The sequence below is a fragment of the Sus scrofa genome, chromosome 9 (assembly GCF_000003025.6).
Source record: "Sus scrofa isolate TJ Tabasco breed Duroc chromosome 9, Sscrofa11.1, whole genome shotgun sequence".
Classification (NCBI taxonomy): Eukaryota; Metazoa; Chordata; class Mammalia; order Artiodactyla; family Suidae; genus Sus; species Sus scrofa.
Window position 1 is genome coordinate 52,978,067 of NC_010451.4, and position 15,142 is coordinate 52,993,208.

At 42.4% G+C, this 15,142-nt stretch overlaps 1 long non-coding RNA gene across 8 annotated transcripts in view; it reads right to left on the minus strand.

Annotated features, from left to right (window-relative positions):
- Positions 1 to 15,142, minus strand: part of LOC100736666 — a 62,919-nt gene that overhangs the window by 32,146 nt on the left and 15,631 nt on the right. For 5 of the 8 annotated variants that reach the window (XR_002335721.1, XR_002335724.1, XR_002335722.1 and 2 more), the window contains 5 exons: positions 9,707 to 9,932; positions 8,181 to 9,337; positions 7,999 to 8,022; positions 7,523 to 7,660; positions 1,978 to 7,230 (listed from right to left, as the gene is read on the minus strand). This is a non-coding gene — a long non-coding RNA (uncharacterized LOC100736666). Of the gene's footprint in view, positions 1 to 297; positions 690 to 1,977; positions 7,231 to 7,522; positions 7,661 to 7,998; positions 8,023 to 8,180; positions 9,338 to 9,706; positions 9,933 to 15,142 lie in introns of those variants that run through there. The other 3 variants (XR_002335726.1, XR_002335727.1, XR_002335725.1) reach the window with 2 other exon arrangements.

The following is a 15,142-nucleotide window of genomic DNA, read 5'->3' on the forward strand; positions in this document are numbered from 1 at the left end:
ACGTGGCTGCAATTAGAGATTCTCATACTAAGTGAAGTCAGAAAGCAAAAGACAAACATATTATTTATATGTGGAATCTAAAATGTGGTACAAATGAACACCTATCTACACAACAGAAACAGACTCACAGACATGGAGAACAGACTTGTGCTTGCCAAGGGGAAGGGGAAAGGGAAGGGAGTGGAATAGACAGGGAGTTTGATATTGGTAGATGCAAACTATTACATTTAGAATGGATAAGCAATGAGGTCCTGCTGTATAGCAACAGGAAACTGTGTGCAGTCTCTTGGGATGGAACATGAGAGGGGATGATATGAGAAAAAGAATGTATATATACGTATGACTGGGCCACTTCACTGTACAGCAGAAATAGGAACAACACAGTAAATCAACTATAATTTAAAAATTAAAAAATAACATACTGAGTACAGCTTTTATTTAAAGGCAAAGCATACAATGCAGCAAAAGAGTGCAGATAAACACTGGGGGAACCTCAGAGATAACCCATGCATAACCTCCCAAGAGTCTTTATTTGCATAGTGACTTGCATTGCCACCACGTAACCCAACTTGGGCTCCAACATTCCGCTTTCCATTTTCATTGGTTTCAGTTCCTTGTTTACTTCAAATGCATTGGGGGAATGGATCTGTTCTCTCTTTATGTATAACATAACCCCTTTCACCTAGCAACTAGCAGAAATTTGAAATATTAGAACTTTGCAACTACAGATATTTCTCTGTGTATTCTGTTCATCTAGCCAAGTGCCAATCCACTCTCATACACTTAGTGAATATTCATTGGGAAATATTCAATGAACAGGGAGTAGAACTACATTTTGAGATTCACAGATTCCAAACCATCATATCTGCCCAAGAGGCTGTTTATGTTGGGCTTTTCCTATTCAAAGCCATTCTGTCTATGCCAAGCCAGTTCCCCTAGTCACTGAAAAAAAGGCATGGCAGGTGTTTCCAGGGAAGAAATTTCCTTCTGGTCTCTGCCCACCTCAAAAGGGCTCATTCCTTTCTGGAACTGAGTTTCTTTTTAGTTTGAATCCACAAATCTCCAGTATTTAAAAATATATATATTTATCTTTTTATTATTTTAACCATTTTTTATATTTATCAGAGAGATACATTGTTTCTTTTCCTTTTTTTTTTTTTTTTTTTTTGTCTTTTTGCTATTTCTTTGGGCCGCTCCCGCGGCATATGGAGGTTTCCAGGCTAGGGGTAGCATCAGAGCTGTAGCCACCGGCCTACGCGCCAGAGCCACAGCAACGCGGGATCCGAGCCGCGCCTGCAACCTACACCACAGCTCACGGCAATGCCAGATCATCAACCCACTGAGCAAGGGCAGGGACCGAACCCCCAACCTCACGGTTCCTAGTCGGGTTCGTTAACCACTGCACCACGACGGGAACTCCTATTTTTTTGTTGTTGTTGTTTCTAACAACTCTCCACATCCTAACCAAGAGCCAAAAGTTCAATATTCATTTCTGAAATGTTTTTATAGCACTTTCTTGAATATCCCTCATTGTAATTTTTTTGTCTGCTAGCCATCTCCTAAACTTCTTTATATATATATATATATATATTTTTTTTCTTTTCTCAAATTGTATTTAAGGAGTTCCCATTGTGGCACAGTGGTTAACAAATCCGACTAGGAACCATGAGGTTGCGGGTTCAATCCCTAGCCTTGCTCAGTGGGATAAGGATCTGGAGTCGCCGTGAGCTGTGGTGTAGGTCGCAGACGCTGCTCAGATCCCAAGTTACTGTGACTCTGGCGTGGGGCGGTGGCTACAGCTCCGATTAGACCCCTAGCCTGGGAACCTCCACATGCCGTGGGAGCGGCCTATAGAAAAGGCAAAACAACAACAAAAAATTGTTTTTAATAGGACCAAACTTTAGATTAAATCATAATTTAGATTGATGTTAGTTTGGTTTAAGCCCCCCCTCCTTTTTTTAAATACTATAAGGAACATTTTTTTTTTTTTTCCTGAACCATTTGATGACACAATCCTCATTATCCCTGAATTCCTTGGGGCATTTTTACTAAAAACAAGGACATTTTCCCACATAGCTACTCTACAACCACCACAATCTGGAAATTAGCATTGATACATTATTCTATTATGAAATCACAGACCTCAATTCAAGTGTCATCGATTTCCCAATAATATCCTATATTGCAAAGAATTCAATCCAGGGTAATAATATTTCATTTAATTGCTATGTCTCTTTAGTTTCTTCTAATCTGGAATAAGTCCACAGTCTTTTATTTTCATGGCCTTGACACATGGCCTTAACAAGCATATGCTAGTATTTTGTATACTGTTCCTCAAATTAGGATGGTCCAATGATTATTCATGATTAGATTTGCGTTACAAGGCTCTGGCAGGATTATCACAGAAGTGATGATGTATTTTCCTCATGTACGCTACATGATTTTGTTTCATCCCATTACTAGTGATGTTAACTGATGGTAATTAAAATTATTTCTGTTTTATAAAGTTACTCATTTTCCCTTTGTAATTAATAACTATTGGTAGGAAAATTCTTTTGAGACTGTATGAACAATCCTTATTTTTCCACTTTCACTACATAGTTTTAGCATCCATTAGTATTTCTCAACTATATTAATTCTCACCACGATTGTTACCAGCTGGTAAGTTTTCAATCCAACATTTCTTATGTGTTTATTAGCTGACATTCTACTAAGGAAAATCTTTCTCTTCTCCCCTTTTATATACTTGCTTATATAAATATAACATAATTCCTATTTCATTTGGTGGATTCTATTTTGATGCTATGACATTTTGCTATTCAGATTTGGCCAGTGAGCATCCCTTCAAGCTTGATTCTGTGTGTTTCCAACATTCTCCAGTATTTTTAGAACATTTCCTTAATCTGACACAGCCAAATATTCCAGGTTCCAGGCCTTTTGTACTTTCTCTCCAAGGAGTCCTACTTTTATTTAGTGGGAAAAGAAATTTAGAAACCAAAATCTGGATATTAGGTATGCACAATGCTATTAGGGTATTACTGCTCCTAGGCCCTTTCCATGGTCAAAAACAGAGAATGTATGTGTATTCACACACATACAAACACACACTTACATATGCAATTCATTCTAGTATTTTCTCTTTCCATATTTATAAGTCCTTCTACAAAAGTGAAAAACTACAATAATTTTTTTTTAAAAAAACATTATTTTCAGGAGTTCCCGTCGTGGCGCAGTGGTTAACAAATCCGACTAGGAACCATGAGGTTGTGGGTTCGGTCCCTGCCCTTGCTCAGTGGGTTAACGATCCGGCGTTGCCGTGAGCTGTGGTGTAGGTTGCAGACACGGCTTGGATCCCATGTTGCTGTGGCTCTGGCATAGACTGGCAGCTACAGCTCTGATTAGGCCCCTAGCCTGGGAAACTCCATATGCCTCGGGAGCGGCCCAAGAAATGGCAAAAAGACAAAAAGACAAAAAAAAAAAAAAAAAAAACAATTTAAAAAAACATTATTTTCAATAATTTCTTATTTTGTCAGTCCCACTGCACAAAACCAAACTCCCATTGCCACCGCCTTACCCCACTTGGGCTCCAACATTCCACTTCTGATCACTGCCATTTCCATCCCATGCACAGATACCCTCCTCATAACTCACAGGCTCCTAATCCTTTTGTGGGTTACCACTCACCTGCTCGAATTCTATTACTCTTCAGTAGGCTACCACTGCTATCCTCCACATGATTTGCCTGCCTCACATAGATTGGACTCTAACAACCAACAGTGGAAGTGGACACCCCCTCCATCTACTCAATCACCAACTACCCTTGCTCATGCTCTTATATCAATAGTTCAGTCTAAATTGACACCCTCCTCACTATTGTCAGACTCCGACAATCTGTACCAAGATTCTTATGCTGGGGATGGGGAGAGAAGCGGGGGACATTTCCTAGCTTCATCCCTTTTATAAAAATCAAAGTATAGTTGATTTACCATGTTTCAGGGGTATAGTAATTTGATTCATTCTATATATGCATATTTATCCTTTTTCAGATTCTTTCTCATTACAGGTTATTACAAGATATTGAATACAGTTTTCTGTGCCATCGAGTAGGTTTTCATTGTTTATTTTATATATAGAGGGGTGTATCCTCTCTGGTGGCTGTTACCTCTGCCTAAGGGCTAGTAGGCAGGTTTCCCTGCCCTGATGAATCCGCAACAGAATGACAAATAAATATATACCCGAGTGTTTGAAAGAGTACAAATGATTTTTTTTTTTTTTTAAGGGTCTCACCCATGGCATATGGGCGTTCCAAGGCTAGGGGTCTAATCAGAGCTACAGCTGCTGGCCTATACCACAGCCACAGCAAGCCAGATCCGAGCTGCCTCTGAGACCTACACCACAGATCACGGCAACACTGCATCCCTAACCCACTGAGCAAGGCCAGGGATCAAACATGAACCTCATGGTTCCTAGTCAGATTTGTTGCTGCTGAACCACAACAGGAACTCCCAAATAATTTTTTGTTGTTCTAGTTTTACTTGTCACCATCGGCAGCACTTTACCAGCATAAATCAGGCAATCCTCACACACAGGTTAAATATTCACAGGGCACATTTTGAAACATTCACCAGTTGATTTAGAGCCCAGTCCACTAAAACCTGAGGTCAAATAAGGAGTCCCAGATCACATAATGTTTCCACATAGAGCCTACTGGAGATCTTAGAGCCAGGTTGCTGGATGCCAATGCAATTACAACTTATACAAAACTTGCAAACAGAAGCTTTGAGATGTAATTTTCTGATAATATTTCAGTAATGAACACATTTTTATTGGAAATCTATGATTTTACACACATTTATACAAAAGGAACCCTATTTTTCTGAATATTACTAACCCTTAAAGTTCTGTATGATGGGTTATCTTCTTTGATCAATTTTGTCAGCTTAACTCCACCTCCAACTAAAGGATCTTTGGCCTGAAAGAGATTTCTGGACCTGAATCTAGAACTAGTGCACTTGCTCAGGGTTTGGCCTGCCTTGTTTTCCCCTCTACTTCCCACTTGGTTTTTGTGTACTTGTCCTTTATTCTGTAAAATGTAAAGAATGGAATTGCACAACAATTGGACCAAGAAAATTAGGGTGTGACAGGGTATTGTAACATGAGGCAATGCGGGAGTTGAGAATCTCATGGAACTCCAAGACAGGAGACATCTAGGACAAGCTCAGAAGGAGTGGACCTGGAGGGTCAGTCTGGATAGGATGAAACTCTAGGGGCTGCACCATGGGATTTTATGAATCTTCACTTTGAGCTTAGCCCTGGGTGTGACAATCAGTCTCCATCTGTCTATCACTTAGTGTGTACCCCTATTCTTCCTGCTCCCAGTAACCTTCCTCACATTGTATCTCTTTAATTTGAAGTGTGTACTTTGTTTCTAGTTTGACTTGAGACCATTCTAGACACTAATCACACTTCACAGTAAGCCCCCCATGAATCATATAATATTTGGAACCATTCTAGTCATATAAACTAAATAAACAACCCAGAATGGAAGAATCCACCATATTTTCTACTTTGAAAGAGGTTAAAGTATAATACTCATTATAACACGACACAATTTTGGGGAAATTCCAGAATACACTTATTGAAAATATTTTAAAATTAATTTACATATTAATATTTTTTGGAGTTTCTGTTGTGGTGCAGCGGAAATGAATCCACAAGTATCCATGAGTACGCGGGTCTTGCTCAGTGGGTTAAGGATCCGTGAGCTGTGGTGTAGGTCACAGACACAGCTCGGATCTTGAGTTGCTGTGGCTGTGGTATAGGCCAGTAGCTAGAGCTCTGATTTGACCCATAGCCTGGGAACCTCCATATACCATGGGTGCGGCCCTAAAAAGCAAAAAAAAAAAAAAAAAAAAAATTTCTATGTGGGCAAATAAAATGATAGAAACTCATAACCTGGATATCAGGAGGAATACTACAAAACCTAGAATAATATATATGTGTATATAAATCTATGGTAAAAAATAACAGTGTCTGTATTTTCTAACACATCAGAATATCAATATGGTAAAACATTTTAACCTAAAGTCAGTGAATAATAATTTGGGATTGATTTTTGTCATTTCATGGCTTATTATTTTTGTTAGGAAAACTACATTGAAGATCTGAAACGCTTACAACTCCTTGACATTTTCTGTTGCCGGGCTGTGCCCATAAATGAAAAACCCTCAGTTTTCTATCAATGAGTGCACTGAATGCAAGGTAATACTTAAATATTTTTGAGGACTGGGTAGTATTCCTCACATGCCAGGAGATAGGATAACTGGCCAACACTCAGCCAGCTGCCCATCCTGATACACTTGGCTTTGACTCAAGAGTAAGATGATTAGAAACATGGTGACTTAGGGCTACCAAGGTCAGGAGTAGCTGTGCTTGGTAGTTTCCAAAAAAATGGTGGCAGGGACTAACTCTCCCACATCTAGTATACTACCTATTCCTCTCGCAGAAGTTAGTGTTGTCTAATTTCACCTGGATTTTCTCCAGCCCTTGTTTAACACCAGCCCCCACCAAATACCACTTCTACTCTCCTCCCAAATATTCCAAAATCTTTTGTGATTTCTTGTCCCTAATTTTATCCAAACTGCTTTCTCCTGATCTTCTCTCAGAAGCACCATCAGAAAAGCACTTTGCTCCCTTTGCCAGAAACTTGAGAACGCTGAATTGGGCAGGTTTAGCAACCGAACTTAAGGACAAGTAACGATTGCCAGGAGATACAGGTAGCAGAGAGAAGAGGATCCACCCAGAAGGCAGACATGGCTTTTTTTGGCCTATGCCTTTGCACTTTCTTGTTAATGGAAGCAATGACATGAGAAAGACAGAGCTTCCATAGTTAGATCTACTGGAATAGAGCTGTGGGGTCTGGGTTTTGGGGAAATGTAACATGTAAGATGTAAGTAAAATGTAAATGTAAGATGATGTTGCCACTGGTTGAGGAAGGGCAAAGATTACTGGGAGAGAATGGTTTCAAAATCTTATTTTATTTTCTGTCTTTATGTATACTTTCTTTGTATTGTTATCTAGGGGATTTAAAAATATCCAAAGTCTTTTCAACATCATTACACTTGTCCTTAAGGCAGCAATGTGTTTCTCTCAATAAGTCATGAAATAATTGGGACATTCCTGCTTCACAAGGCCTACAAGATAGTTTTGAGTAACGGTAGAAATATCTCCCTAAAGAGAACAAAAAAGGAAATGTGACCACCTTGCTTAATCTCACCATCTTCTAAGCCATGATTTCCCTCCAGAACTTTAACACTTTTGTGTACACAGGAATGAGCCCCAAGGCTGTGTCTGCTTCTCAGACAAAAGACATCTGCCTCCCACACAGCCTGCACCCCAGGTCTACATATGGAGAAGCTCTCTCTGTCAACCCTCCCCTGGACCAGGTTGCCTCCCCATCTTGATGTTAGGGATTGTGGGCACCAGAGGTGATATTTTATGTCTCTTTCTAACATGCACTTACCTGTACGACGATGATAAAAGTAAAAGTGGTCTGTGGTACAAGCCGTCGGGAAGAAAAGATTAAATTTCGAGCAAGATTTTTGTGGCTTGAGGCAAGTGAATCCATCATAGAAATCACATGCATTGCAAAATCGAAACCCTAAAGAAAGAGGAAAACTTAGATGCAGAGCTCTCAGGAGAGGGATTCTGCTGCAGAAGCAGCCCCCACCTGTAACCATCTACACTCAGGTGGCACAAAACTCACAAGAAGGATGCTACACCCTCCCTGGCTTCCACCAGGAATCATGACTCCCTTCAGGAAGCCAAGGACCCCCTTCACACCCAAGACTGGGGGCTAAAAGAAGACATTAGAACAGTGAGGGAGGAGAGTGAGGTATCAGTCAGGGGGAGTAGACAGACAATGTGTAATAGACTCAAAAATGTCCCCTCTCATTGTGGCATTATTTATCCAAGAATTGCAAACGAACTACACCATACATTTCCATGTCAGGACTCTGTCTCCTGTGAAGAGAAGAAGAAAAATTCTCCTTGAACCACTTCATACCAGCCCCAAGAGTCAAGTCACCAAATCCCTCTCTTCCTCTCCACACATTCTCTGCCCACCCATTCACCCCCCCGCCCCCCCCCCCGCCGACAAGTGCACCCTCACCAGGCCTCACCCTCATTCATGAAGAGCACCGTGAATACGCCCAGCAGAAACAACCGGAACATCCTGGGGCCCATTCCCAAGAAGGTCCAAGGACGAGGTTCCAGCTTTTTTTATTCTCATCACCTGCCCTCAGGCATCCCATTAGAATCACAGAATCATAAATTTCAGGTCAAACCACTTGAGTCCTCTCTACAACCTTTCCAAGAGACAGTACATCCTGTCTGGGTTTCCACCTACTTAGAGCTCAGGCCAGGCAGAGGTCCCCCTGCATTGTTAGATCTGGCCTAAGATATTCTTGTTGGTGTCCAGTCTCTCTCCCGAGTACCTCTTCACATGGTTGTATTTCTATTTGTTGGTCCGGCACACAAGACATGTGCAAGTCCACATCCACAGGAAGTCCACTCAGGTCTAACAAGGCTGGGGTCGCTGAGCATCTGTGAGGGAGTTTCCTGGTCCCTTGAAGGTACCATAGCCCTCCTGCTCCCTCCAGAGGCACTCCATCCTTACAAAGTGAGGCCCCAGGATCAGAGACCGATCCCCCACATGCGGTCTGACTGCCTGGGGCTGCACATCTCTGAGAGATGGATGGGACAGCCCAGGAAAGCAGGTGAGGAGGTGAAAGGGACCTCAGCTTCCCTCCAGCTTTATGCATTCCATTTTCCAAGGGGAAAAAGATCATAAATGATTACTACAGTGGAGAGTCATACACTGAGGGTTCTGGGGAGAAGGAGGAAGAAATATTTGGGTCATCTGCCAAAAAGCGGGTTTGGGGGTACTAGAAAACACAGGGATGGGTCTAGCTGTAAATTTACCCACAAAACTCCCTTACCACACTTCCCATGGCCCTTCTCCTATTGGAGTTTTGTCTCCAGAGGACTCAACCCAGTGTGTCACTCCACCGCTTTTCCTCACTGAAGGGGGCTTGGGCCCTCTTCTCTGCCAGGAATGAAAGCTCCACAAATGTGAGAGTTCCGTGTATTGTGCTTTCTTCTCCTCAGCACCTAGAATGACGCTGCCCCTTGCACACATATCAGATACTTCAACATGTCTGATGAAAAGAAGCCTGGCACGATGGGTAGGGCTCACCTGAGAGGCACAAGGGAGTGGTGCCTCTCTTCTGACAGCCTCGAACTCCAGGTTTGCCAGATGAAGTTCCTGGCCTTCACCCTGCAATTAGCAGTTAGGACAGAGAAGACCTGTCCTGGGGAAGGAGCAGGGGTGGGGCCTATACACCTGAGTGGGTTCATTCCCAGAGCCAGACACCCGCTCAACCCAAGCAGCATCCCTCATGTCATCTTCCTTCCCAGACTATGCCCTGCACCCCTCCCCATCTGCTGTGGGACCTCAGATCAGTTACGGAACCTCTCTGTGCCTCTGTGACTGCATAGGTGAAAACAGGAACTCTCCGAGGCATATCCGATGGAGTTGTTAGCACTGAATCAGCTCACGGGTAGGTAATGGCAAAGGGGAGGGAACAAATTTTAAGACTCTACTTGCTGTCAAACAAAAACTCTTTGGACATGTCACACATTTTACCTTTTGAATTCTCTGAACAACTTCATAGCTCGGCAGTCATCTTACAGTTGAAGACCAGGATGTTTAGATTGGAGTTTTTTCCCCCAGGTGATGAGGCGCACATCTGCCTGATTCACTGGGCCATGATCTTTCCACTACACTGTGCTGCCTCCTTCTCTCTACAATCTGGAGAAGGGTTCCCAGGGCTGGAGCTCCAGAGCAACCTGTACCCTGAGTCATCAGATAACTTGGGAGAGAGGGAGAAAAGGGTAAGAAAAATACTGTCTCTGTTAAGAAAAAAAAAAAGGGAGCGGTGGTTCCTGTTGTGGCTTGGCTTGTTTAGAACCCGATGTGGTCTACATGAGGATGCAGGTTCAATCCTTGGCCTCGCTCAGTGGGTTAAGGATCCAGCATTGCTGCAGGCTGTTGGTTGCAGTTGCAGCCTGGATCCAGTGTTGCCAGGGCTGTAGCATAGGCCTCAGGAGACAGTTCTGATTTGACTCCTAGCCTGGGAACTTCCATATGCTACAGGTGTGGCCACAAGGAGACAAGACAAACAAACAAACAAACAAACAAACAAAAAACAACAAAGAATCTCTCTCTAATAGAGAAAATACTCATGGGCAAACTCCTACTGAAATTAGGGTCCCACAAGCCTCTTTGGGATTAAGACTTACATGTCACTGCCAGGGAAATAATTCACGGGGAGACCTCCTTTGTAAGTCTTGCATTTGGAACATGGGAGACACAGGCAGCAATTCATGGATAGTAGTCCCGGGGGGTCTGAACTGAGGGCATGAGACTTATCCCTCCAAGTAAAAACTCTTACTCCCTCTGGGAAGGTGTTCCTGAACTGGTGATTAAACTCTGGGCATTAGTCCCAAATCCCATGCAGTCCAAATCTTTGCCCTGTGTTTTTTCACGCAATTCTGAACACTACTGCCTGTGGAAATGTCACAGAAATTTGGGGATTTTGCCAAACTTACTAAAAAGTCAATAAAATTCCCTTTGTGCCCCCGAATCTGAGAAAAACAATGCGAATATTTTGCTCTATCTCCATATAATATAGTTGTATACAACTATATATGTATCTCGTAGTCATGATAATCAACCTGTCATAGTTGACGCTGTAAATGTGATATTCTGAATTTTTGTTGTGGAATGTGTACCCTCACTGCTGTACCTAACTATCCCTCCTAGAATGTCAGACCCCAAAGTGCCAGCCTGATTCAGGAGCTGGTCCCTGGTAAAATCCCTTAAAAGAGGCTTATTTATTATAAAGTTGTGCTGGGGAAAGGTGGTGGACCCACAACTGTGCAACATAACTCTATGGCATTCATTATTTTGATATTCCCCAGGCAAAAGTGAACTGCATGCTATCATTTTGTGTTCCCCAATGCCAAAGCACAAGGACATATCAGAGGTAAGATTTCTGGAAGGTTTTCGCATTTGGGATCCTTTGGAGCCATAGAGTCCTGTCAGCCAGAGGAGATGTCAGATGTTTCAATTGGCAGAGACTTCCCTTCAGAGGTTTTACCTGTCTAAAGAGCACCTAGGCCAGGGGCTGAAGTTAAGTACCTGGCTTGGCAAGGAGTAGAACTTGGCAGTGGGGGGGTGGCTGCAAGAATGACCTGTGACCTGCTAAAGGTTAACTGTCACTAAGGCTTAGATTTGTCTCATGGGGTGGAGTGGGCAGTAAGATCAAGAACAGATTCTTCTAGAATGGTCTTTGAAGTCAAGGACTCAGGTTCAGAACAGACCGGTTTCTCTCAGATGCGTGAGTAGCAAGGAATTAACTAAGTTCTGATTTAGGGAAACAGGGTGACATATGGAGCTCTACAACTCAGAATTACCAAAGGCTACAGAAATATCTAAAGGACTGTGTAGATCCCTACAAGGAACTCCACTGAAGTGTCCTAGCAATGGTTTCTTCCTTCATCTCCAGACATCTGTTGTCTTTGGGGGTTTTTATAGGTATTTTCAAGTGCCTTTCTAGATGCTACACTCCCAGCCACAAGCAGTATTCTTCCAGGAGAAGGCAAGAGGAGCTGACTCAGGATCATTGGAAAAGACTCTTATTTCCAGATCAAGCCCAGAGTCTGGAATGATTTCCAGGATTTTGAATGCTGTGTCAGTTCTGCTAGTCCCCACTTGCTTTCCTGAGGACCTAATCCTGAGTCTACTCATACTCCCCAACTTGGGAAAGACAAAAACCCAACTCTTCAACTCCTTCCACAATGAGTGACTGAAAGAGAGCCTCAGAGTCAGAGAATGGTTGATTCCAAATGGGCCCAATTCTTTTTTTGTTTGTTTTGGTTTAGTTTTGGCTACACCCATGGCATATGGAAGGTCCCGGACCAGGGATCAAATCTGAGCCACATCTGCAATGGGCTGACGATCAAACCCATGCCTCAGCAGTGACCCAAGCTACTGCAGAGATGCTTTTTTTTTTTCTTTTTTCTTTGTTTTTTTAGGGCCACACCTGTGGTGTATGGAAGTTCCTCCCAGGCTAGGGGTCGAATTGGAGCTGCAGCTGCCAGCTTACACCACAGCCATAGCAATACCAGATCTGAGGCATGTCTGCAAACTAAACCATACCTCATGGCAATGCCATATCCTTAACCCACTGAGCAAGGCCTGGGATTGAACCCGCATCCTCATGGATACTAGATGGATTCATAACCTGCTGAGCCACAGTAGGAACTCCCACAATGCTGGATTTTTAACCCACTGTACCACAACGGAAACTCTGAAAGGGGCACGATTCTTATCTGCTGTGACTACGGCATCTGTAATAGCTCCCAGTGAAGTGCTCACCCTCTTGGGCCTCACTTAGTGAGACTATTGTGCTTTTTGTTTTGTCTCTTTGCCTATACTTTCCTGATCTTTCTCTTTCCGGGGCCCTTTCTCTCTAGTCAATAATGTAGCTCATCTCACTGAAACCAGGGTGCTTGCAAGGGTGAGGTAATGAGAGTTTCATTTTCCTCTGCTTACCTGGCAGTCAAGGGGGGACTTGTGGGCCACAAATTGTTCCTGTTATTACACACAACAGGTTATACCATAGGTCACAGAAGCTATTTAAGATTCAAATTATTTACCCTTTGAACCAAGTTCTGTAAATGTAAAGCAACTGTCTTTGAAGGTCACATAAGAAAATAATGGTATGCATGTACTGTCTTTGGTTACATAAGAAAGATGGGATGGTCTGATAATCATTGTGTTGTGAGTCACAAATTTTTATGTACCTGGAAGAACAGCTCCCATACCTACTTTTGTAATTTGTGATGTGAGAATAATGAACCATCTTGCTGCCTCCCTTCTCTCAAAGAGAATAACAAAGAATAGCTAGCCTTAAAATATGGTTTGAGAAACAATAGTTTCAGAATTTCAGTCAGGTCTTTGCACAGCCATTGGTTGGCAATCAGGCACCAATTACTCCATTGCTTAAGAGGACAGGATCCATTGTCCCATTTTTCTCTACATATGAGGCCACTAAACGTGGTTTAGAAGGAAAGTAAACAAGGCCTTTCACCATTCTGCATAATAAGATGAAATACTATTCTTAGGGTTGGCATAAATTTGTGCAGATTACATTTAGGGGAATATTTCCCTTCCTGATTATGACCTTCCTAAACTGACCATGCTGTCTCTGAAAATAAAGTTTTCAGAGAGCAGTAAGCTTGTGTATGTGTGTGCCTATGTACACACATGTGAGTGTGTGTGTGTGTGTGTGTGTGTGTGTATACAGGTACATGCATACCATTATTTTCCTGCTGAATGGCCAGAAAGATTGAGGAGGATATAAAAACCTCATGCTGCTGGGTGATCTTAAAGGGAGGGAACTTGGTAGAGCAATGCCATCTAGGACTGTTTCGTGGATGCAAAGATGTAAACCCCTTTTGAATGGGCAGGCCAGTGGTGAAGACCTTTAGACCACAGATTGTCCCTAACTACTCTCCTCTCCTCTCCTCTGAGGATCTTTTCCATCATAATAATCCCTATCCCTGCCTGAATTATTGATTTTGGGTGAAAGAGTCTGTGAATTATTGTATGTCAGAACATACACTAGGGGGCAGGAAGTGAGTCCCTGAGAGTAGGCAGTAGGGCACCTGAGGGTACCTTTTGAAAGGCTGGCAGGGGTGGGGTGAGGATTTATACTATGGAGGATTTAAGAAAGAGGCATGAACCTGAAGGGAGACAACCATAGCAAGGAACTAGCTGTGCCCATGAAGGTGCCACCTGTGATAGGTTTTATTTTTCTGTATTTGTCTTCTGTCCCTCAAATCATGGGAATAGACATATATTGTGTGTAGTTTAAAATTTTTGCTTCTTTTGTTAAACCAATCATTCTCAAACATCATAACACTCTAAAATCTCAAACAACCACTTATTCTAATATTACTAGAAATAAATAAATGAGTGGGGCAGTAGAAGTGTGGCCCTTCCACTTTTGCTACTCCACTTGAACCCCAAGCCATGATGGCAGCATCTTATCACTGAACACTGTGTTTCAGACTACCTGGCTTCAAATCCCAGATATGCCTTTTACTAATGATGTAATCACGTCCAAGTTGGTTAACTTCTTTGCACCTACTTTTCCTTACTAACAACAACAAAAAAGACTAATTTTAGTATATACTCATACTAATAATTAAATTCATTTTAGATGTTCCCTGGTGGCCTAGCAGTTAAGGGTTTGGCATTGTCACTGCTGTGGCTCAGGTCACTGCTGTGGCGCAGGTTTGATCTCTGACCCAGGAATTTCCTCATGACATGGGTACAGCCAAAAAAAATATATTATTATTAAGTTAACTTTAAAAAGTAATGATGCTAACCTCATAGGTATCTTGTGACAATGAAATGTGATGATTCATGTAAATGGTTTAGAATAGTGTCTACTACAAGAAAATTTTCATTAGATGTTAATGACTGTGATTAGTATATTGAGAACCATAGCCAAAGAACTCCAGGAAATGCCTAAAATCAAACTGAACAAGGGTTCTCATGGAGCTAAAACTAATGTATTTAAATAATACAGAAGTGAATATGATAATACCAAAGCCCCTTGATCTTAAATAACCTTGCAAGAGAAGCCCTCTAAAGGCAGGGTTCACAAGAAGACAGAGAGCCTGGAAAAGAGCTCTTTGAATTACTCTTTTTTTTTTTTTTTTTTTTGTCTTTTTGGCATTTCTTGGGCCGCTCCCATGGCATATGGAGGTTCCCAGGCTAGGGGCTGAATCGGAGCTGTAGCCACCAGCCTATGCCAGAGCCACAGCAACACAGGATCCGAGCCGCGTCTGCAACCTACACCACAGCTCACGGCAACGTTGGATCGTTAACCCACTGAGCAAGGGCAGGGACTGAACCCGCAACCTCATGGTTCCTAGTCGGATTCGTTAACTACTGCGCCACGATAGGAACTCCTGAATTACTCTTGAATCAAATCACTGAAGTGTG